We start from the raw sequence: 23,584 nt of genomic DNA, 5'->3' as shown, positions 1-23,584 counted from the left end.
ACCCTCCTCACAGGTCCAGGGCAGAAAAAAAGGCTTGTGGTTGCTCAGAGACCAGAGTACAGGCCAGAAGAGTAGTAAACACACCTCTCCTTATATCTACTACCTTGGAAGAACTAAAAACTTAACTTATATTAAATTGCTTTCCTTCTCAAAGGGGCATAGGGATGGAGAAAATTGGGAACATGAAGTTTTAAAATTATATGTTAAAATTGTGTTTTTTAATGAAATAAATTTAAAAAAAATTTTAAGTCTACTTGGGGGATATAGCATGTAAACCTAAATATAAAACTAACAGTTAGTGGGGGCGAGTATACTAACAGGAGTCAACATTTCATGTAAAGCTTGAAAGGAAATATGGATACCAAAAGGCAAAGGTGAAAATTTAATGCATTTATGGCATGAAAAGAAATTGCAAAAGCACAGAAGTGGGAGATGGAATGATAAGCGCAGGAAATTGCAATTAGACTGATTTATCTGGAAGGCAAAGTACTTAAAGTGGAATGATGTGAAATAATCATATAAGAGTAGGCCTAAAATCAAATTACAAAGGACTTTAAACAGCAAAGTGAGGAGTTTGTATTTTAAACTTCAAACAATAGGGAGTCAATGAAGGGTTCTTGAGCAGTATAACTGACCTCTTTGTGAGAATTATTTTTGGCAATTAAAAAAGATGGCTTGTAGAGGAGAGATAACTGAAGAAAGGAGTCCCTTAGGAAACTACAGCAACAGTACAGTAATCGATGAATGAAAGAAATGAATACTTTACTCTGTCCAAAGCACTGTGCTAAATCCTGAGGATTCACATAGATGAGAAATATGGTCCATGCTCTAAGAAGCTAACATTCTAATGTGTGTGTGTGGGGGGAATAAATGGAGGAAGTTTTAACTATAAGTGAAACAGAAAGGCTTTGTAGTTCTTACAGTACAGTAGCAGATGCTGACAGTGTTTTAATGTCAATACCTTGGTGAAAACCTATCTGATTTTTATTATGAAACATTTGACAGAGAAGTTATGAGTGGCTGAACTAACCTGGTGGCCATGGAAGGGAAGAGAAGGGGATCAACATTTTTTTTGTTTTGTTTTGTTTTGTTTTGTTTTACTTTCTTTTCTTTTGTTTAGAATTTTTTTTCCAAATTACATGTAAAAAACAAATTTTGACATCGATTTTTTTTTAAAACTTTGTGTTCCAGCTTCGCTTCCTCCTTCTTGTCCCAACCCCCCCCCCCACTCCCAAGAAGTCAAACAATTCAAAGTTATACATCAGTAGTCATGGAAAATGTATCCACATTAGCCATGTTATGAGAGAAAACAGATAAAAAACAAAATTTAAGATTAAGGAACAATCAAAATAAAATTATGTTTTAATCTGTTTTCAGATACCATCAGTTCTTTCTCTGTAGATGAACTGCAATTTTCATAAGTCCTTCAGAGTTATATAGGATCATTGCATTGCTCAAATTAACCATGTGCTTCCCAGCAGATCATCTTACACTATTGCTGTTATTTTGTATACAGTACTTTTCACTCTGCTTCAGTTCATGTAGGTCTTTCCAAGTTTTTCTGTTTATCATAACTTTTATATAGTACCTTAAACTTGACAAAGAATTTTATTCACAATAGCCCAGCATAGTAGGTACCATATATTTTGCAATTATAATCATTCATTATAACTGTTTCCCTCCATCTTATTCCCTTCCCATGATATTTACTCTATTTTCTATCTTCTTTTACCCTATTCCTCCTCAAAAGTGTTTTGTTTCTGACTGCCCTCTCCGCTGCTCTGCCCTCCCTTCTTTCACCTTTCCCTCCTTATCCTCTTCCCCTCCTACTTTCATGCAGGGTTAGATAGATTACTCCTCCAAATTGGGTGAGTATGTTATTCCCTCCTTGAGCCAACTGTGATGAGATTAAGGACTTTGAGCTAATTCTGTATTCTAAATTTTCTTTCTCCCTCCCTCCTCAACTCTCCCTATGAAATCCAGCAATTCAATAAAAGTCATACATAAGCAGTTATGCAGAACATCTTCACCTTCCTCAAAAGTGTTTTGCTTATTACTGTTCCTTCCTTCAATTTCCCCTTCCTTCCTTCCCCTTTCCCCCAACCCCCACCATTATCTCCCTCTCCCACTTTTTCTCGGGGCAAAATATATTACTATACCCACTTGAGTATGTGTGTTATTCCCTCTTTGAGCCGAATTCTGATGATAGTAAGGTTCATTCCCTCCCCCACTCCTTTCCCCTCTTCCCCTTCCCTCCATAAGCTTTTTCTTGTTTCTTTTATGTGATCTACTTTTCCCCATTCTACCTCTCCCTTTCCCTTTCTTCCAGTGCATTCCTCTTACCCCTTAACTTTATTTTGGTTTGGGTTTTTTTGTTTGTCTGTTTGTTATTGGTGGTTTTTGCATGTGTGAGGAAATTGAGGTTAAGTGACTTGCCCAGGGTCACACAACTAGTAAGTGTCAAGTATCTGAGGCCAGATTTAAACTCAGGTCCTCCTGAATTCAGGGTTGATGCTCTACCCACTGCCCCACCTAGCTTCCCCCCATTAACTTTATTTTAAAGATGTCATCATGGGTTAGCTAGGTGACACAGTGGACAAACCACCAGCCCTAGTACCAGGAGGCCCCAAGCCCAAATCTGGCCCAGACATAAGCCACCCCACCCTGCCTGCCCCACAAAAACCAAGGATAAACAAAAGATAAATGCTTTACAGATATCATTCCTTCATATTGTGTAATTTAAAATTCTAAACATGGGTTCTAATCTGTCCCCCCAGTTTTGGGGAGAAACTGACTAAAATCACTGATAAACGAGTTTAGGGTTTTTAAGGGTTTATTGAAAGATAGTAAAAGAAAGAGAAAGATTGAGAGCAGATTTCCTATAACCTAGCAATCCTATCCTTTCCTAAATCTTCCACTTCTGAAGTTCTCTGCCACCATGCTGATGTCTCCCAGTAACAAGAGGCCACACTCTCTCCTCTGGTCATGGTTGAATTTTGTCTAAGTTTTCCCTTATTCCAATCATGAGTAGCTTTACTAATGGGGAATGAATCATCTTTATCCTAATATCATACAAGACATGCCAAATTTTCCATACCACACAACAAAGCCACACAAAACTAAAAATAGGAATAAAAAATATTCATTAAATTCAAACTGGCCAACATCTCTGATTAGTGAAACTAAAGCTAGAAAAGGGATACTTAGGACATTTAAAAGATCCATTTGAAAATTTAAAGTGAAAACAGCCAATACTTGGCAGTACTTTCCAATTTAAGGGGATGGGGGAGGGGAAATTTTACCCAACTGGAAGATCAGAAGATGAAGGTTCAGTTTTCCTCTTCGTGGTTGCCAAACTATGTAAGTGTCAAGTGTCTGAGGCTGTATTTGAACTCAGGTCCTCCTAAATCCAGGGCTGGTGCTTTATCCCCTGAGTCACCTAGCCACCCCCGTGCAACCTAGCTGCCCAGGGTGTTACAGCTATTGGCTTGAAGAACCTCCCATTTCTGGGAGGAGAACATGAAGCTGATTGGCTAGTGTCATTCAAATTCAAACTTCAAAGTTTTTTCAGCTTCTAAGAACCATGCTTTCTTAGGTACCCACTAGATGTGATTAACTGGAAGTCAGCCAGTAATCCATTCAGCAGTCAGTTGCCTTATGCCTAGAAATCAGATAGTAATCCATTCAGCAGTCAGTTGCCTTATGCAATCCAATCAGTTTAAATTAATCTCCAGGTGGGCCCCTGAGTATGTGCCAAATCTCATCTATCATATTCCATTATCTTGACAAAATATTAAGTTCAGACCTGTGTCCTCTGAGTGTATTCCTTTCAGCTGCCCTAATACTGAGAAAGTTCTTATGAGTTAGAAGTATTATCTTCCCATGTAAAAATGTAAACAGTTTAATCTTTTAATATTCCTCATGATTTCTTTTTCCTGTTTACCTGTTTATGCTTCTCTAGGATCTTCTATTTGAAAGTCAAATTTTCTATCCAGTTCAGGTCTTTTCATCACAAATGCCTAAAAGTCTTCTTTTTCGTTGAAGTTCCATTTTTCCCCTGACAGATTATACATGTTTTGCTGGGTAGGTGATTTTTGGCTGTAGTCCCAGTTCCTTTGCCCTCTGGAATATGATATTCCATTCCCTCTGTTCCTTTGATGTAGAAGCTGCTAGATCTTATTTTATCCTTACTGTAGCTCCACAGTATTTGAATTCCTTTTTTCTAGCTGCTTGCAATATTTTCTCCTTGACCTGGGATCTCTGGAATTTGGCTATAATATTCCTGGAAGTTTTCCTTTTGGGATCTCTTTCAGGAGGTGATCAGTGGATTCTTCCAATTTCTATTTTACCTTCTGCTTCTAGAATATCAGGGCAATTTTCCCTGAAAATCTGTTGGAAGATGCCATCTAACCTCTTATTTTAGTTATGGTTTTCAGGTGGTCCAATGATTTTTAAATTGTCTCTCCTGGATCTATTTTCCAGTTCAGCTGTTTTTGCAAGCAGATATTTCATATTGCCCTCTATTTTTTTATTCATTTGGATTTACTTTACTGGGTCTTGGTTTCTCATAAAGTCACTAGCTTCCATTTGTTCAATCCTAATTCTTAGGCAATTATTTTCTTCTGAGAGCTTTTCTATCTCCTTTTCCATTTGGCTTTTCAAGCTGTTGACTTTTTTCTCATGACTCTCCTCCATTGCCATCATTTCTCTTTGCAGTCTTTCCTCCACCTCTCTAAATCTTCCTTCTATCTCTCCTACTTTCTCTCCAAAGTCCCTTTTGAGCACTTCCATGGCCTGAGACCAATTCATATTTTTCTTGGAAGCTTTGGATGTAGGGGCCCTGAGGTTTCTCTCCTTTTCTGAGTGTGCTTCTTGATCTTCCATGTTGCTAAAGAAACTTTTCATAATTCTCAACTTTCTTTGCTTGCTCATCTTGCAGTCTTTTACTTGACTTTTACCTCCCTCTTACAGTGGGGCCCTACTTCTAAGCTACACTGTGCCAAGCTTTGGAGGGTTCCAGGTGTTTTGGTTTGAGGGAGGGAAAGTTTTTTCTCTAGCCTGGACTGTTCTCTGGTCTGAGGATAACCTCAAGCCAACTTGATAATTAACCAGCCAGCAGAACTTTGTGTGCTGTGGTCATTCTTAGCTCAGGCAAGCCTGTGCCCCTCCCCCACCTTGGCCTCCCACCACTCAGGATTTATTCTTGGTTTCCTGCTGGGGTAGGAGATCCAAATTCCTCCTTAGATCCCACAGACAACCCTGTATTTTCCACCCCCCCGGCCCTTTCACCCAACCATAAGCTTAGTTCTAGAAGATGCCAGTGCTGCAGCTGATTTGGAGGCTCAGGGATAAGTTTCTCTGTCGCAGCATGTCTGAGGTCTCTGTCAGTGCATTAATGGGGTTGGACTCTATTTGCAGCCCAGTATGGCCTGCTTTAAGCTGTCTGTGGCTGGAGAATAATCTCAGCCCATCTTCTTGTGGGTTTTCCTGCTCCAGGGTTGTTTTATTGATGTTTGGGGGAGGGGGGGAAGAAATGGTTCAGGAGCTCTGTGTTTAATGTATTTCTTCCATCTTTGGGGATCAATGTTAAGAGATGTTTTATGAAATTAAAATAAACAGCACTTGGTCACTGATTGGATGAGGGGGAGTAAAAAGAGAAGGAAGTGTTCAATTTGAGTTGGGATTTACAAACTCAGATAGTGAAAGGATGGCAGTTACTCTGGAGGTAATGAGTTTTGTTTTAGGGTATGTTGAATTTAGTCTTTAAAAAATCAGAATATCCATTCCTGCCTAAGTCAACTCCACAGGCCCCATTCTGTCTATGCTGGAAGTACCAAAAGGAGAGTTTTTTGAAAGGCTCAATTGATCAACTTACTCAAACATATTTTATTCAACTTCTTTGATTAAATTATCTAATGTTCCTCAGCATCTTCTTTGGTTGTGGCTCTCCCCACATAGAAATTCAATTCAGTCAGCTCTGATTTTACTGAGGTCCCTCACTGCCCTGTGTATTTCCTGTTTTTCCTTCCTTTAACATTGACCTTGTGAGCATCAGAATTTCTTTGAAAGTCTGTAAGTGCTGCTTAAAAAGCAGTAGTGTCTTGTGGGACAAAGTGGTTCCTGTTTCACCAAAGTTGATTTTCACTATGGAGAGCTCCCCAGTCACCATTAGGAGAAAGGAAATGAAATTCCTTCCTCCTAATGAAATCACATATTACCGGGGGAACTATAAACAAAGAGAGTCACTAGCCAAGAGCCTTTGATTTTATTAACCACCAAAAAGTCTTCACAATATTGGGTCAACAAATGGTGGAGAGAAGTTTATAACTTCCAAAGGCCCAAGCAATGTTACTTTAGCCACAGGGTCCTTCTGAGTTTGCAATGAAGCTCTGGGCACATGTGCTTTAGGATGGAAATAACCTTTGTTACTAGCTTAACATCCAAAATAGTTCTTGATACATAGTAGGTGTTCAATAAATGTTTATTGATTCATTAAAGAAAAATAGAAATACATGTTATAGAATGGAAAACAAATGAAGTGGAAGAACAGGAAGGATAAGAGTAAAAGTAAGAAGAAGGGGCAGCTAGATGGCGCAGTGGATAGAGCACTGGCCCTGGATTCAGGAGTACCTGAGTTCAAATCCAGCTTCAGACACTTAACACTTACTAGCTGTGTGACCCTGGGCAAGTCACTTAACCCCAATTGCCTTACTAAAAAAAAACCCACAAAAGTAAGAAGAAGAAGGAGAAAAAGAGAAAGAAAAGCACAAAGCTGTGCTTCAATGTGCTATAGTCATTATAAGGCTTAATGAGGATATGTAGTATGGGAACTCCATATCTGAGGGTAGAATGTTTGGGGGGATAGACTAGAAAGGCAATACAGGGAAAGAATGACTATGATAATGAATCATAGACAAGGAGTGATCCAGATGGCTTCAAGGGATTTAAGTTGGGTTGTAATGAGATGGAACTTTTTATATCTTTTGACTAAGCTAATTTGCATGGTAAAGATTACTTTATTTATCTTTGAAAGCTTCAATCTGCACATGATTCTGTGATCTCAAATCTTGAAAAGAATGTAGTAGAGATAGGTCATAATTAGAACTTATAATTGGACTAAATCTTATTTAAAACATGGACAGATTTATTTCCATGTATAAGACTTAAGTCCTAGCATAGGCAGAAAGAATCACATATAAAGTGGATTTCATTTAATATAACTCTAGAGAAATGACATCAAAGGAAAGCAGTTCTTTGGAGCATTCTTAAAAGAAAGCAATCAAAAGATGTCCCCTTGTACAAGAGGTGTGGGGACCTAACTTTCAATAACTACCTAATGTGTCAAGGTTTGGCTGGTTATATGTGTCCTTAGTGCCATGTGGTTTCCTCTACCTTTATGTTGAAAAGTTTTCTCACCACCAAATAACCAAACATCCATCTCTTCTGAAAGATGTTCTCATCAGGTTTTATGGAGGCTTCTTAGGAAAGATAAATGCCTCTGCATTATATATTATAGCTAATATATGAATATATTATAGCTCTGTGATATCTCTCTTCACTCCAACTGGCTTCTCAGCCAAGAGCTCAGTCCAAAATTCTACTTCCTTCTCTTTTAACTTCTTGGCTGTTTTCATGGGTATATCAATTTGAAGGTACTCTTCATTCTGATCATATACAGGCCACTTTGGCAAGCCTTCACCATTGGGATTCCTGGAAAAGTAACCGAAAAAATGGAGGTATTAATAATTTAAACATCATTGAAGAGCATAGTTTGAAAAAAGAGATAGGAAGTGAAGAACTTGCTAATTAGGCACACAAAGGTAAATTCACTAGGATTGGTGTATTATTAAGTTCCTACTTTCTCAATTGTACTTCAAATTATCATATAATATAATAAAGTAATAATCATCAATCATTTGTACTGCTTAAAAGACATAAAAGTAAATCAGTGGAATAGACTATATAAGGAAGAATTATAAATAATTGAACCCAATAACTGAACATTTGATAAACCCAAGAAGTTAAATTTATAAATTAATTGGGGACAAATTTCATATTTGAAAGTATGAAGGATGTATGTGGGGAAATGTGGTTCTTTACTTCTAGCTCAGTTAATGAAAGTGAAAGATAAGCCACAGGTGATAAAATATTAATATTTTAACAAAGTACTAACACCTTGTAATTAATTTCAAAAGTGTGAATGTCTATCTCTAAATGGATTGGAAAAGGCACGTATTGACTGGGCAAAAATTGGCAGGTCCTCTTAGGGATCTCAAAAGTTTAAGTTGGTAGCTCTGTATCCCACAGAGGAACCTAACTCTTAAGAAGTAATGGAGGCAGGGTAGCTAGGTGATGCAGTAGATAGAGGACTGGCCCTGGAGTCAGGAGTAGCTGAGTTCAAATTTGGCTTCAGACACTTGACACTTACTAGCTGTGTGACCCTGTGTGAGTGGTGGAGCCAAGATGGCAGAGAAAAGTAAGTGACTGCCCTGAGCTCTCCCACAAACCCCTCAGAATCCCTTTAAATAATGCCATAAAACAATTTCTGGAGTGGCAGAACCCACAAAAGGATGGGGGTGAAATTATTTTCCAGCAAAAAACAACTTAGAAGGTTGGCAGGAAAGGTCTGTCAAACTGGGATGAGAATGGAGCTCAGTCCCATTCAGGTCATGCCAGTTCACACCCAGCCTAAGAAACCCTGGAGCAGGCCTTAGAAGTCAATGAATCATCAATGGCAAGAGCCAAACAACTGGTGTAAAAGTGGGTCAAGCAACTGATCAGAAGAATACCATAGGGGTCTCTTTGCTAGTATTGGAGGCAGGACTTTATTGCTTTTTCCATACTCAGATCCAGATTGCAGTCCTGTGTGGCAGTCCCAAGGTGAGGAGAAGTACTTGCACACCAGAACTTATGACCACAGTGGAGCAGGGAACCTCATCATAGTTCCAGGGGACGAAAAGAGTTCTTGTGGTTACTAACAGACCAGAGCATAGGCCAAGACAGTAATAAACACAACTCTCTTTATATCATACTACCTTGGAAAAATTGAAAACTTACAGGTCCTTAGAAGTAACTTTTAAAATAGATGCACAAAATCCCTGAAGCTTGTGACAGTGTGCCCTTCACCCTGGAAGTAGTGTCCTACTTTAACAAAGATTTAAACGTCAAGAAATAGGCTGGGGAAATGAACAAGGAACAGAGAAAATTCTGATCATAGAAAGTTACCATGGTGAGAAAGAAGGTCAAAATGCACACCCTGAAAATATCAAAGTTAAACTACTACATCCAAAGTCTTCAAGAAAAAAATGAATTAGTCTCAGACAGTGGAAGGGCTTAAAAAGCCTTTGAAAATCAAGTAAGAGAGGTAGAGCAAAAATTGGAAAGAAAAATGAGAGTGATGTAAGAAAATCCTGAAAAAGAGTAAAAAATTGGTAAAGGAGACACAAAAAATACTGAAAAAAAAACACCTTAAAAACATACTAGGCCAAATGGTAAAAGGGGTACAAAAAGCCAATGAGGAGAAGAATGATTTCAACAGGAAAATTTGCCAAATGGAAAAGGAGGTACAAAAGGTCACTCAAAAACATAATTCCTTAAAAATTAGAATTGGGCAAGTAGAAGCTAATGACTCTTTGAGATGTCAAGAAACAATCAAACAAAATGAAAAGAATTATAGAAAAAATGTAAAATACTTCATTGGAAAAACAACTGACCTGGAAAACAGATGCAGAAAAGATATTTTAAGAATCATTGGATCACTTGAAAGCCATAATCCAAAGAAGAACCTGGACATCATGTTTTGAGAAAATATCAAAGAAAATTGGCCTGATATCCTAGAACCAGTGGGTAAAATAGACATTAAAAGAACCCTCTAATCACCTCCAGAAAGAGATCCCACAATGAAAACTTCCAGAAACATAATAACGAATTACAGAATTCTCAGGCCAAGGAAAAAGTATTGCAAGCAGTCAGAAGGAAACAATCATCATCATCAAACAACCATCAGGGAGCCACAATAAGGATTCCACGGGCTTAGAAGCTGCAACATTCAAAGATCAGAGGACATGTAACATGATATTCTGAAAGGCAAAGGAGTTAGGAGTAAAATCAATAATCACCTACCCAGTAAAACTGAGTATAATCTTTCAATAGAAAAAAAAAGTCTTTCAAAGGAATAGAAGGCTTTCAAGCTTTCCTGAGAAGACCAAAGCTCAACAACAATAACAAAAATTTGATTTTCAAATGAAGACTCAAAAGAAACATAAAATGGTAAAGAGTAAAGAGAAATCTTCAGTAGGGCTAAACTGTTTACATCCCTACATGGGAAGATAATACTAGTAATTCTTAAGAACTGTTTTACTAGTAGTGCAGTTAGAAGGAGTATGCATAGAGAGTATGCATAGATAGGGGGTGTGGATACAAGGTGAATTTGAGGGAAAGACATAAAAATTAAGAGGTGAGAAAGAGGATTACACTTGGGAGTAAAAGGAAAGGGACAGTAGAATGGGGTAAATTATCTCACATGAAGTAGCATAAAATACCTATTACAGTGGAAGGGAAAACAAGAGGGTGAATAGTTAGCATCACATAAACTTTACTCTCATACAAATTGGCTGAAAGAGGGAATAACATACACAGCCAAGTGGGCATAGAAATCTATCTTACCCTACAGGAAAATAGGAGGGGATGAGGTTAAGTAAAATGGGGAACTGACAGAAGGGAGGGCATATTGGGGGAGTCAGTGTTCAGATGCAAAATGCTGGTGAAGGAAAGGGTGAAAGAAGAAAGAGGACAGGGGCAGCTAGGTGGCAGAGTGGATAGAGCGCTGGCCCTGGAGTCAGGAGGACCTGAGTTCAAATCCAGCCTCAGACACTTAACACTTACTAGCTGTGTGACCCTGGACAAGTCACTTAACCCCAATTGCCTCAACAAAAAACAAAACAAAACAAAAAAAAAAGAAGAAAGAGGACAAATAGGAGGAAAAATAAGATGGAGGCAAATACACAGTAATCATAATGGTGAGTGTGAATGGAATTAACTTGCATATGAAACAGAAGCAGATAGCAGAGTGAATCAAAAAAACAGAATCCTATAATAGTTGTTTACAAGAAACACACCAAAAGCAGAGAGAAACACACACAAAGCAAAGGTAATGGACTGGAGAAGAACCTATTATGCTGCAGCTGAGGTTAAAAAAAAGACAGGGGTAGAAATTCTGATATCAGACAAAGCAAAAGCAAGAAATAGATCCAATTAAAAGACATAAAGGAGGAAACTACATCTTTCAAAGAGGTATCATAGACAATGAAGTGATATCAATACTAAACATATATGCACCAAGTGGTATAGCATCCAGATTCTTAAAGGAGAAGTTAAGTGAGTTACAGAAGGAAATAGACAACAAAATTATATTAATAGGTGAATTTCAACTGTCCCCTCTCAGAACTAAATAATTCGAACCAAAAACAAACAAGACAGAAATTAAGGAGGTAAATAGAATTTCAGCAAACTTAGATATGTTGGACTCCTGTATAAAACTGAATTGAAATAGAAAAGACTATACCTTTTCTCCATAGTACAAGGTACCTACACAAAAAGACCATGTATTCAGGGCATAAAACCCTCAAAATGAAATATTAATAGACCATAGAAAGTCATTATGATGTCAAGGAAGATTAAGACACAAACTCAGAAGAGAACAACAGTGTCAAAAAGCCTAGGAGCAAAACCCCAAAGAGAGACAGAAATATTAAATGCATATTTTTGAGTGACAATGTAATAAAAATTACATTAAAAAGACAGTAGAAAACAGATTAAAAATTAATTGGAAACTAAATAATTGAATCCTAAAAATAAGTGCTTCAATGAGCAAATCTAGGAAACCATCAATAATTTCATTAAAGAGAATGACAAAAGTAAGACAACATACTGAAATGCATACGATGCAGCTAAAGCAATACTTAGGGGAAATTTTATGTCTTTAAATTCTAACATCAATAAAATAGAGAAAGAAGAGATCAACTAATTGGTCATACAACTAAAAAAGTAGATAAATAACAAAATTGGAAATCCTGAAAACCAAAGGTGAGATTTAAAAAAATTGAAAGTTAAAAAAAATAACCCTCAAACTATTGAGCTAATAAATACAATAGGGAAAAAAAAACTAAAAATACAGATAAACCATTAGTTAATTTGATTTTAAAAGAAATCAGAGAATTCACCCCCAATGAAGAGAAAATCAAAACAATCATTAGGAAATATTTTGTCCAATTATATGCCAATAAATCTGATAATCTAAGAAAATCAAGGAATATTCATGAAAATATGAATACCCAGATGAACAGGAGAGGAAATAGAATACATAAATAACCCAATCTTAGAAAAAAAATGAACAAGCCATTAATAAACTTCATAAGAAAAAATTCCTAGGCCCAGATGAGTTCAAAACATAATTCTACCAAACATTTACAGAACAATTAATTCCAGCACTATATAAATTATTTTGAAAAATAGGCAAAGAAGGAATCCTACTAAATTCCTTTTGTGACATAAATATGGTGTTGATATGTAAATCATGAAGAACTAAAACAGAGAGAGACAATTACAGATTTCCCTAAAGAATATTGATGAAAAACATTAAATAAAATACTACCACGGAAATTACAGCAATGTTTCACAAGGACTGTGTACTATGAACAGTTGGAATTTCTACCAGTAATGCAAGGTTGGTTCAATATTAGTATAATTACCAGCATAGTTGACCATATCAATAACAAAACCAATATAAACCAGATGCTTATCTCAATAAATGCTGAAAAAAGTTTTCACAAAACACAGCACCCATTCCTATTAAAAAAAATACTACAGGTCTTGGTAATAAAGGGAGTTTTCCTTAAAAAGATAAGCAATATCTATCTAAAAGCATCAGCAAGCACTGTCTGTAATGGGGATAAGCTAGAAGTCTTCCCAATAAGATCACAGGTGAAGTAAGGATGCCTATTATCACCACTATTATTCAATATTTTGCTAGATATGTTGGCTATAACAATGAAAAGAAAAATAAATTGAAGGAATTAGAATAGGAAAGGAAGAAACAAAACTATCACTCTTTGCAAATGATATAATGGTATACTTAGAGAATAAACTAAAATATTACTTGAAATAATCAATAATTTTAGCAAAATTGCAGGATAGAAAATAACCCTACATAAATAATCTAAATTTCTATATATTACCAACAAAGCCTGGCAGCAAGAGATAGAAAGAGAAATTGCATTTTTAAAAATGTATACAATATAAAATACTTGGGAGTCTACCTGCCATGGCAAACTAAGGAAACAAAATTACAAGCAAAGTCGAATCTAAAAAAATTGGAAAAATATCAATTGATTATGGGTAGACTGAACCAATATAATAAAGAAATATATTTCTACCTAAATTAATTTATTCAGTGCCTTATCAATCTGTCTGCCAAAAATTATTTTATAGAGCTAGAAAAAAGCATTGACAAAATTCATCTGGAAGAACAAAGGGTCAAGAATATCAAGGGAATTAATGGGGAAAAAATGAAAAGGAAGGTGGCCTAGCTATACTAGATCTCAAACTGTATTCCACAGCAGTTATTATCAATACTATCTGGTACTGGCTGGGAGTAGGATCAGTAGAATATATTAGGTATATGGGACACAATAGTAAATGACCATAGCTGTCTAGTATTTGATCATAGCTTCTGGGATAAGAACTCACTATTTGACAAACTTCAGAGAAAACTGGAAAACAGTATGGCAGAAACTAGTTATAGATTAACATCTTATACCCTATACCAAGATAAGGTCAAAATGGGAGCATCACTTAGACATTGTGATAAGTAGAACTAAATGTGTGGTCACCTTATTTCTGTCCCCAGTGTAGGGAAAACTAGCTAGGATTTACTTATAAATTAGAAGCTTTAATACCAAGTTTTGGCATTAAGCATATATTGAAGAGTAAAGAGAGAACATGTGGAGGTCAGAAAGATAGGAAAGCCTGTCTACCCTAAAGGAGAGACCAGAGTTCAGCCTGGCTTCCTTCTCCCAAGCTTTTTGCCACCACCAGTTTGTTCCCACAACACACTAAGAGAGGAAGCAATGTTCCCTAACAATTTCTTGGAAGATGATGTCTAAGCTCTTTCCTTGATCATGGTTTTCAGGTAGACCAATAATTTTCAAATTATCTCTCTTGGATCTATTTTCCAGGTCAGCAGTTTTTCCAAGAAGATATTTCACATTGCCCTCTATTTTTATTCATTTGGATTTGCTTTACTTTGACTTGGTTTCTCATAAAGTCACTAGCTTCCATTTGTTTAATCCTAATTCTTAGGCAATTATTTTCATCAGAGAGATTTTTTACCTCCTTTTCCATTTGTCCAGTTTGGCTTTTCAAGCTGTTGACTTTTTTCTCATGTCTTTCTTGCATCACCCTCATTTCTCTTTCCATTTTTTCCTCTACCTCTCTAACTTCATCTTCAAAGTCCTTTTTGAGCACCTCTAGGACCTGAGGCCAACTCATATTTTTCTTGGAAGCTTGATGTTGACATCTTCCTCTGAGGGTGTACCTCAATCTTCCTTGTCACTAAAGAAACTTTCTATGGTCTTCACCTTTCTCCATCTGCTCATCTTGCCTTTCTTTTACTTGACTTTTAGCTCCTTAAAGTGGGGCACTGTTTGCAGGCTGCAGTATCCCAAGCTTAAGAAGTCCCAGGTGTTAAGATGCAAGGAGGATCAGGTTCTTCACTGGCCTGTTCCCTAGTCTGCAGATGACCCCAGACCAACTTGCTAATCAACCAGCTTTGTGTGTTGTGGTTGTCAGCTCAGATGAGCCTGTGCCCATCCCCCACCTGGGCCACTGATACTCAAGCCTACCTCCTGGTTCCCAACAGGGGTGAAAAACCCAAGTTCTGCCTCAGTATCAGCACAGACCCCTGTAGTCTCTGCTCTACCCAGGGCTCAGCCCTCTCACCAGACTGTGAGCTTAGTTCCAGATGACACTGGTGCTTCAGCTGATTCAGAGGCTCTGGGGGTCTCCTTCTCTGGTGAGGCCTTCCTGGGACTGGATCTGTGTCAGGGTGACTGTGGGGTTGGGCTCCACTCCTGTCTCAGCACAGTGGCTCCCTACTTCTGACCTTCCAAGCCATTCTTGGTTAGAAAATGATTTCAGGACATTCTTCTGTGAGTTTTGCTGCTCCAGGCATTGTCCTATGGCATTATTTTGATGTTTTTTTGAGCAATCTTGTCATGAGTTTGAGAGCTCACTCCACTCTCAGTCAATCTACTCAGTCTAAATCAATCTGGGGACTTTGGGTGTTTAGCAATTTCCATTATTTTTTTTTTTTTACAACATAAAGGGTGATGCCATAAACAAATTAGAAGAGCAAGTAATAGTCTATTTCTCATATTTATGGAGAAGGGAAGAATTCATGACTAAAGAAGAGAAAGAAAGAATTACAGAATGCAAAATAAATAATTATGATCATATTAAATTAAAAACATTTTGCACAGGCAAAACTAATTGTAACCAAGGTTAGAAGGAAAGTAGAGGAAAGCAGCTAGGTGGCACAGTGGATAAAGCACTGGCCCTGGATTCAGGAGGATCTGAGTGCAAATCTGGCCTCAGACACTTGACACTTACTAGCTGTGTGACCTTGGGGAAGTCACTTAACCCTCATTGCCCCGTTTAAAAAAAAAAAAGTAAAGCAGAAAGCCAGTAAACAATCTTTACAACAAGAGTCTCTGATAAAGGCCACAGCTCTCACAAAAATACATGTATATGTACATATATATATGTAGAACAGAATAAAATTTATAGAACAAGCTATTCTCCAATTGATAAATGGTCAAAAATATGAACAGGAAATTTTAAGAGGAAGAAATCAGTGACATCAATAGTCATATGAAGAAATGTATTAAATTGCTTTTGATTATATAAATGTAAATTAAAACAATTCTGAGGTACCCCCACACCTTTCAGATTAGCTAATATTACAGAAATGAAAATAATAAATGTTGGAGAAGATTTGAGAAAACTGGGACACTAATGAACTGTTGGTGGAATTGTGAACTGATCCAACCATTCTATAAAGCAATGTGGAACTATGACCAAGGACAATCATATCATGTATACCCTTTAGTTTAGTATTACACTACCACATCTTTATCCCAAAGAGATCATAAAAAGGAAAAAGGACCTACATACACAAAAATATTTATAGCAGCTCTTGTGGTAGCAAAATTAAAAAAGGGAATTGAGGGGATACTCATCAATTTAGGGATGGCTAAACGAGCTATGGTATATGAATGTAATGGAATATTATTGTTCAATAAGAAATGGTGAGCCGGTGGCTTTCAGGAAAACCTGGAAAGACATATGAACTGAAGGAAGAGTGAAATGAGCAAAACTAGGAGAATATTTTATAGAATAACAGTACCATTGTATGATGATCAACTATGAATAACTGAGCTCTTCTCAGAAATACAAGGATCCAAGACAATCAGAAAGAACTCCTAATGGAAAATGCTATCCATATCCATAAAAAGAACTGGTGGCCTCTGAATGCAGAATGAAGCATACTATTTTTCACTTTATCTTTATTTTTGTTTTTATTTTTCCTTTTGATTTGTTTTTTTCACAACATGACTAATATGGAAATATGTTTTACATAATTGCACATATATTACCCATATCAAATTGCTTACTGTTTTAGGAAGAGAGGGAAAAATTTTGGAACTCAAAATTTTGTAAAAATTCAATGCTAAATTTGTCTTTACATGTAATTAAGGAAAATAAAATACCATTAAAATAAATAAAAATTTTAAAGTAAAAAATGTTGCTGTATTGGGTAGGGTGGGATGAGGTGATAAAGGATGAGGTTGGTGAAAATTTGACAAGAGACAAAGGTCTTCAGGACCCCAGGGTCCTGGAGTAGTGAATAGCATTAGCCCCATGCATTCCCCACATAGATGACTCACTATCATTGAACTCTAAATTTTTATCTACTCTACCTATATAGGTTTTGAGAATTTGTGGGAAATTTTGCCCCAAGTTCAGAGGAGGTGATCTTTTCTTTAGCTAATATTCTTATGTGATCTTAGTAAATGCCTTTATTTTATTTTTTCATTAGCTAGTATTATAATTTTTATTGTATTGGCATGTCCTAGTCATGAGCACTGAATAATCCTCCAGCCATTTAGGTAGGAATTTTTTTATTTGTTTAGAATTTTATTTTTCCTCTATTACATGTAGCAACAATTTTTAACATCAATTTTTGAAACCTTATGCTCCAAAATTCTCTTCCTTCCTCCCTCTCCATCCCCCTTAAGAATGCAAACAATTCAATATAATTTATACATGTGTAGTCATGCAAAAGATTTCCATGTTTGTCAGATTGTGAAAGAAAACAGACAAAAGAACCTCAAGAATAATAAACCAAAAAAAATATGCTTTAAATATATTCAGACACTATCACTTCTTTCTCTGGAGATGGACTGCATTTTTCATCATAAGTCCTTCAGAGCTGTCTTGGATCATTGTATTGCTGAGAATAGCTAAGTCATTCACAGCTGACCATGTTATAATATTGTTGTTACTGTGTATACAGAACATTTAACTTTGTATCAGCTCATGTAAGTTATTTCAGGTTTTTCTGAGAACATCCTGCTCATCATTTCTTCAATTTTTTTTCACTTACTATTGCTAACTATATTTCCCTCCATCCTATTCCTTCCCCATGCCATTTGTTCTATTCTTTAATTCCTTTCATCCTGTCCCTCCTAAAAAGTGTTTTGCTACTCACTACCTCTTTCCCCAATCTGTCCTCCTGTCTATCAACTCACCAGCCACTTTAGACCCTTTCCCTCCTAATTTCCTGCAGGGTAAGATAGATTACTATATACCCAATTGAGTATGTATATTATTTCCTCTTTGAGCAGATTCTGATGAGAGTAATGTTCACTTACTCCCCAGCACCTCCCCCATCTTCCCCTACACTGTATAATCTTTATCTTGCTTCTTTTATGGGAAATACTTCACCCCATTACATCCTTTCCCTTTCTCCCAGTATAGTCTTCTCACCCCTTAATTTTATTTTTTAAAGATATCCCTTCATATTCAACTCACACTTGTGCCCTCTGTCTAAATATACTCCATTCAACTGCCCTAATAATGAGACAGTTCTTATAAGTTACAAGTATCATCTTCTCACATAGGAATACAAATAGTTTAACCTTTTAATATGTGCTATGATTTCTTTTTCCTGTTTACCTTTCTGCACTTCTCTAGAATCTTGTTTTTTGTTTTTTGTTTTGTTTTGTTTTGTTTTTTAGTGAGGCAATTGGGGTTAAGTGACTTGCCCAGGGTCACACAGCTAGTAATTGTTAAGTGTCTGAGGCCGGATTTGAACTCAGGTACTCCTGACTCCAGGGCCGGTGCTCTATCCACTGCACCACCTAGCTGCCCCTATAGAGTCTTGTATTTGAAAGTCAAATTTTGTATTCAGCTCAGATATTTTCATCAAGAATACCTGAAAGTCCTCTCTCCTATTGAATTCCCATTATTGCCGCTGAAGGATTATACTGAGTTTTGCTAGGTAGGTGATTCTTGGTTGTAATCCCAGTTCCTTTGCCCTCTGGAATATCATATTCATAGCCCTCCCATCCTTTAATGTAGAAGCTGTTAGATCTTGTGTTATCCCGACTTTGGCTCGACTATACTTGAATTGATTTGTTTTTTGTTTTTGTTTTCCTGACTGCTTGCAAAATGTTTTCTCCTTGAGCAGGGAGTTCTGGAATTTGGCTATACTTTTTCCAGGAGTTTTCATTTTGGGATCTCTTTCAGGAAGTGATTGGTGGATTCTTTCAATTTCTATCTTACCTTCTGATTCTAGAACATGAGGGCAATTTTCCCTGGTAATTTATTAGAAGATGATGTCTAGGCTCTTTTTTCATCATGGCTTTCAGGTAGTCCAATAATTTCCAAATTATCTCTCCTAGATCTGTATTCCATGTCAGTTGTTTTTCCAATGCGATATTTGTTTTGCTTTATTATTTCTTGATTGCTCATAAAATCATAAGCTTCAATTTGATCACTTTTTGATCAAAACTTTTGATCTAACTTTTAATGATTTATTTTCTTCAGTGAGCTTTTGTACCTCCTTTTCCATTTGGCCAATTTGGCTTTTCAAGGCATTCTTTTCCCTGTTGGCTTTTTGTACTTTTTTACCATTTGGCATAGTCTATTTTTTGAAGTGTTATTTTCTCCAGTAGTGTGTGTGTGTGTGTGTATGTGTGTGTGTCTTTTACCAAGCTGTTGACTTTTTTTCTTGATTTTCTTGCATCAATCCCATTTCTCTATCCCATACTTTCCTCTACCTCTCTTACTTTATTTTCAAAATCCCTTTTGTATACTTTTATGGCCTGAGACCAATTAATATTTTTCTTAGAAGCTTTGGATATGGGAGCTTTAACTTTCTTATCTTATTCTGAGGGTGTATTTTGATCTTCCTTGTCACCATAGAAACTTTTTGTGGTCATTTTTTTTGTTTGATCATTTTCCCAGTCTACTTCTTGACTTTTAACTCTTTGTTAAAGTGTATCACTGTTTCTGAGGTGGAGGCCAAACTGTACCAAGCTTCAGGAGGTTTGTGGAGCTGTTTTCAGAGATGCTTCTAGAAATTTGTAAGTTTACACTTCTTCCAAGATGGTATGATTTAAGGATAGGTATGTTTACTATTCTCCTGGTCTGTGATCCGGTCTGCAAGCAATCACATGCTTGCTTTTCTTCCCTGGAACTATGAACAGAGTCCTACTTCACTGTGGTTACAAGCTCTAGTGTGCTTGTGTTCTTTCCCCACCTGGGATTGCCACACCACCCAAGACTGTGACTGGATCTGAGTACGGGCAAGACCTCAGAGTTCTGCCTCAGTGTTAGTAAAGAGACTTGTGTAATCTCCTGGCCAGTTGTTCAACCCCCTTACCATCTGTGGGCTAAGAGTTCCAGAAGCAGTTGCTGCCACTGATGATTCAGATGCTCCCAAGGCTTGTTCCTTGTTTGCTGGGGCTCGAACTGGGTGTGTGCTGGGCTGTGCTCCGAAAGACCTTTCCCGCTGACCTAAGTTGTCTTTGGCTGGAAAATGATTTAACCCTGTCTTTCTGTGGTTTCTGCTGCTCCAGGAATTGTCTTATGGAATTATTTGAAGTTATTTGGAGGGGTCCTGGGAAGAGCTCAGGCAAGTCACTGTCTTTCCTCTACCATCTTGACTCCTAAATGACTTTGTTTTAAAGCTATTTTTCTATTAGTTGATTATTGTTGAGAAGTACACTGCGGAGGGGTGAAAGCTGTGAAGTATATAGTTTTAGAATATATAACCTCAAAGGGTAGAGACTAGAACCTAAGTGTAGCAGCTATCCTCTTGGGACCAATCTTTTAGAAGTAATTTGGACAAAGTCCATAGGGATTGTTTCAACAAGAAAAAATGTTTGTTAAACTGTAAAACAGCTTGGTGGAAATTATATCTAGAGAAACAACTTTATTACTGTATACCACAGCAAGCTCAAAGTGGATATGTAAACCACATATTAAATATACTATTAAAAATAGTGAACCAGGAAAGTTAAGATTCATAATTATGACTAGGGTGTGAAACTTAGAAAAAAGGATAAAAGTAATTACAAAAGAAATAGATTATATCAATTACATGACATTGAAAAGTTTTTCATGAACAAAATCAATGCAAGTATAACCAGAAGGAAAATGATATATTAAGAAAGGGGAACCTTGTTTAAAGTATCTTTGATAAGGGCCCAATATCCAAGTTTTATTGGAAACAAATATAACTTTACTCTTCTCCAGTAGATGTCATCAAAGAACATGAACAAATGATTCTCAAAATAAACTATTAACCATCAAAAAGAGTTTTTAAAACAAAACAAACAGAAAAAAACTTGGGGTTTCACCCCCACCCAGAAAACCTGCAGCACTGACAAAGGATAAGACAGTCAACATTAAAGGGCCTATGAAAAGACAGGGAAATAATGCAACATTTGTGTAATTGTGAATTGGTTTAACCATGGAAAGTAATTTGTAGGTAGGAAAGTAGAGTAACATGTCCATACCCTTTGACTTATAGAGTTCATTACTAAGCATATACTCCAAGCAAATAAATATTAAATTGTGAAAGGGTCCTTATATAACAAAATGTTTACACTGACCTTTTTTGTATTAGCAAAGAAATAGAAACAAAGTAGATGTCCATCAATTGAGCTATATGTGTTGTAATACATAAATTTAAGGAACTACCACTGCCTTAGAAGAGATAAGAAATATGAATACATAGAAGCATGGGAAGACTTACATGAATTGATACAAAGTAAGCAGAACCAGGAAAACCATATACACAATGGCTACAAGAAGAACACTTCAAATAATGCAGTGCTGTGACATTGTAATGACCAAGCTTGGCCCCAGAGAATAAATATGAAAATTACCTTCTTTTGTTCTTTTTCAATATTGGGGGTGATGTGCATAGAAGTTTGCATTAGACTTAACTGATGTGTGAGTAAGTTCTGGTTAATTTTCTCCCCCTAACACATAAGCACACATATAAACACACATGCAGACTTTTTAAAAATCCTTTGGTAAGAGAAAAGAAGTTCTAGGAGAGGGAGAAAAGAAGGATATATAATGGGAAATATGGGGCATGGGGGAAATATATTGACAACTTTTCTGGGGGTGTGAAGCTTCCCTCTTCTCTGTTAGTAGTCTTACCCATTCCGAGCAAAGTTGGCCCAATATTTTATCATTGTCCTGCTAAGTTGCTTCTCCTTTTCTGGGAATACCTCTGAAAATAATAACAGAAGATAGAATGCAACTTAACAATCAAAACAAGTTATTCTTCAGTAACCCATACCACTTTTGCCTTTATATCTTATATCTTTTAGGGAGCTCTCTTCTTCCTAAACTTCCAGTTTTCTACTTTACATAGTACCCCATTCTTGATATGCCCTCCCTAAGCAATGCCCTGATTTTATACATGAAACTTAAAAATATTTTCCCTTACTCTTTCTAAAATGTAACTCTTAGAAAAGATAAAAGAATTATTGACAAGATTTTCATATATTCTACCTCCCAAGGAAATGTATCTATTATCAAAAATCAATAATTTAAAGTAATTTTATTCCTAGTGATAGAATTTTAAATGCTAACAAGTTTTAGGGGAGGATGGTGATAGTAGCTACTAGTTTAGTACTATTTAATATTCTAAGATTTTCTAGCTTTTGATAGGACCCATTTAGTTGAGCCCTTTTATTTTACAGATGGGGAAGCTAAGGGCTGTACAAGATTATACAAGTAGTAAAGCTTGGATATGACCACAGATTCTAAGACCTCAAATCCATTGTTTTTACTATGCCAATCTCCAACTTTGCATCTAAAACTTGGGTATCCATAGTATTACAAGTCTACCTGAAGGTAGAATTGCTATTACTAACAATGAAAAGCAAAGAAAAAGGAAAAATAGGCTCACTTCATGAATTCTCAAGAAGACCCATGACGTCACCTAGAACCTATAGAACCTGAACAAAAAAGTGAAAAAAAATGGACAGGCCTGAATTCTATGATAAAAGGTGAAATAATGGGATTGTAACATGAACCTCCAGAACACTATTGGATTCTGTGACTCTGATGCACAGAGATTCTTCCAAAGTATGACATCTTTTGCACTCCTAACCTCACTGAGGACAGTCATCCAAAAAAAAAAAAATCAAGGCCCTGTAACAGATATTTCTGGAATACTCATTATTTTGCCTATAGAAATACATTTATATTATACCTTATTTTACAACACATTGTTTTTTGGCAAGGCAATCAGAGTTAAGTAACTTGCCCAGGGTAACACAGCTAGTAAGTGTCAAGTGTTTGAAGCCAGATTTGAACTCAAGTCCTCCTGACTTAGGTCCTGCACTTTATCCACTGTGCCACCCAGCTGCCTCCATATTCTATGGTATATTCTAAATGGATAAACAATTTTACTATTAAAACATCATATAATAAAAATTAGAAGAGAAGGAAATCATATGTCTCTCATAGCTAATAGTATAAGATGTGTCCTTAGTCAAATAAGAGATAGAGGCAATTACAAAAGATAAAAGTGATATTTTTTACTACATGAAACTGAAAAGCTTTAGCAAAAGCAGAGTTAAGGTACCTAGAATAAGAAGAAAAGTGTTCAAATGGAGAGAAATATTTGCATTTAATTTATCTGGTAAGGGTTTGGAATTTGAGATATATAAATACATGCATATGTATATATCTGTGTACATATATAATATAAATACATTTGTATATATATATATATATAATATTTTGTGAGACTACTAGCAATTCTCCAATAGGTAAGTGGTCAAAGAATATGAAAAAGCATTTATCAAAAGATGTACAAAGTTTTAGTAACTACATGAAAGAATGCTCCAAATCACTAATATTAAAAGAAATATAAATGAAAGCAACACTGAGGTTTCACTTCTTATCCTGAAAATTGGCAAAGATCACAAAGAAA

General features: G+C 36.3%; 1 pseudogene; it reads right to left on the bottom strand.

Annotated features, from left to right (window-relative positions):
• Positions 1-6,471: 6,471 nt before the first annotated feature.
• LOC122741131 overlaps positions 6,472-23,584 on the bottom strand; it is a 65,633-nt pseudogene continuing 48,520 nt past the window's right edge.

This window comes from Dromiciops gliroides, chromosome 2 (genome assembly GCF_019393635.1).
Source record: "Dromiciops gliroides isolate mDroGli1 chromosome 2, mDroGli1.pri, whole genome shotgun sequence".
NCBI classification, from domain to species: Eukaryota; Metazoa; Chordata; class Mammalia; order Microbiotheria; family Microbiotheriidae; genus Dromiciops; species Dromiciops gliroides.
This window is presented reverse-complemented; position numbering and strand designations above follow the sequence as displayed.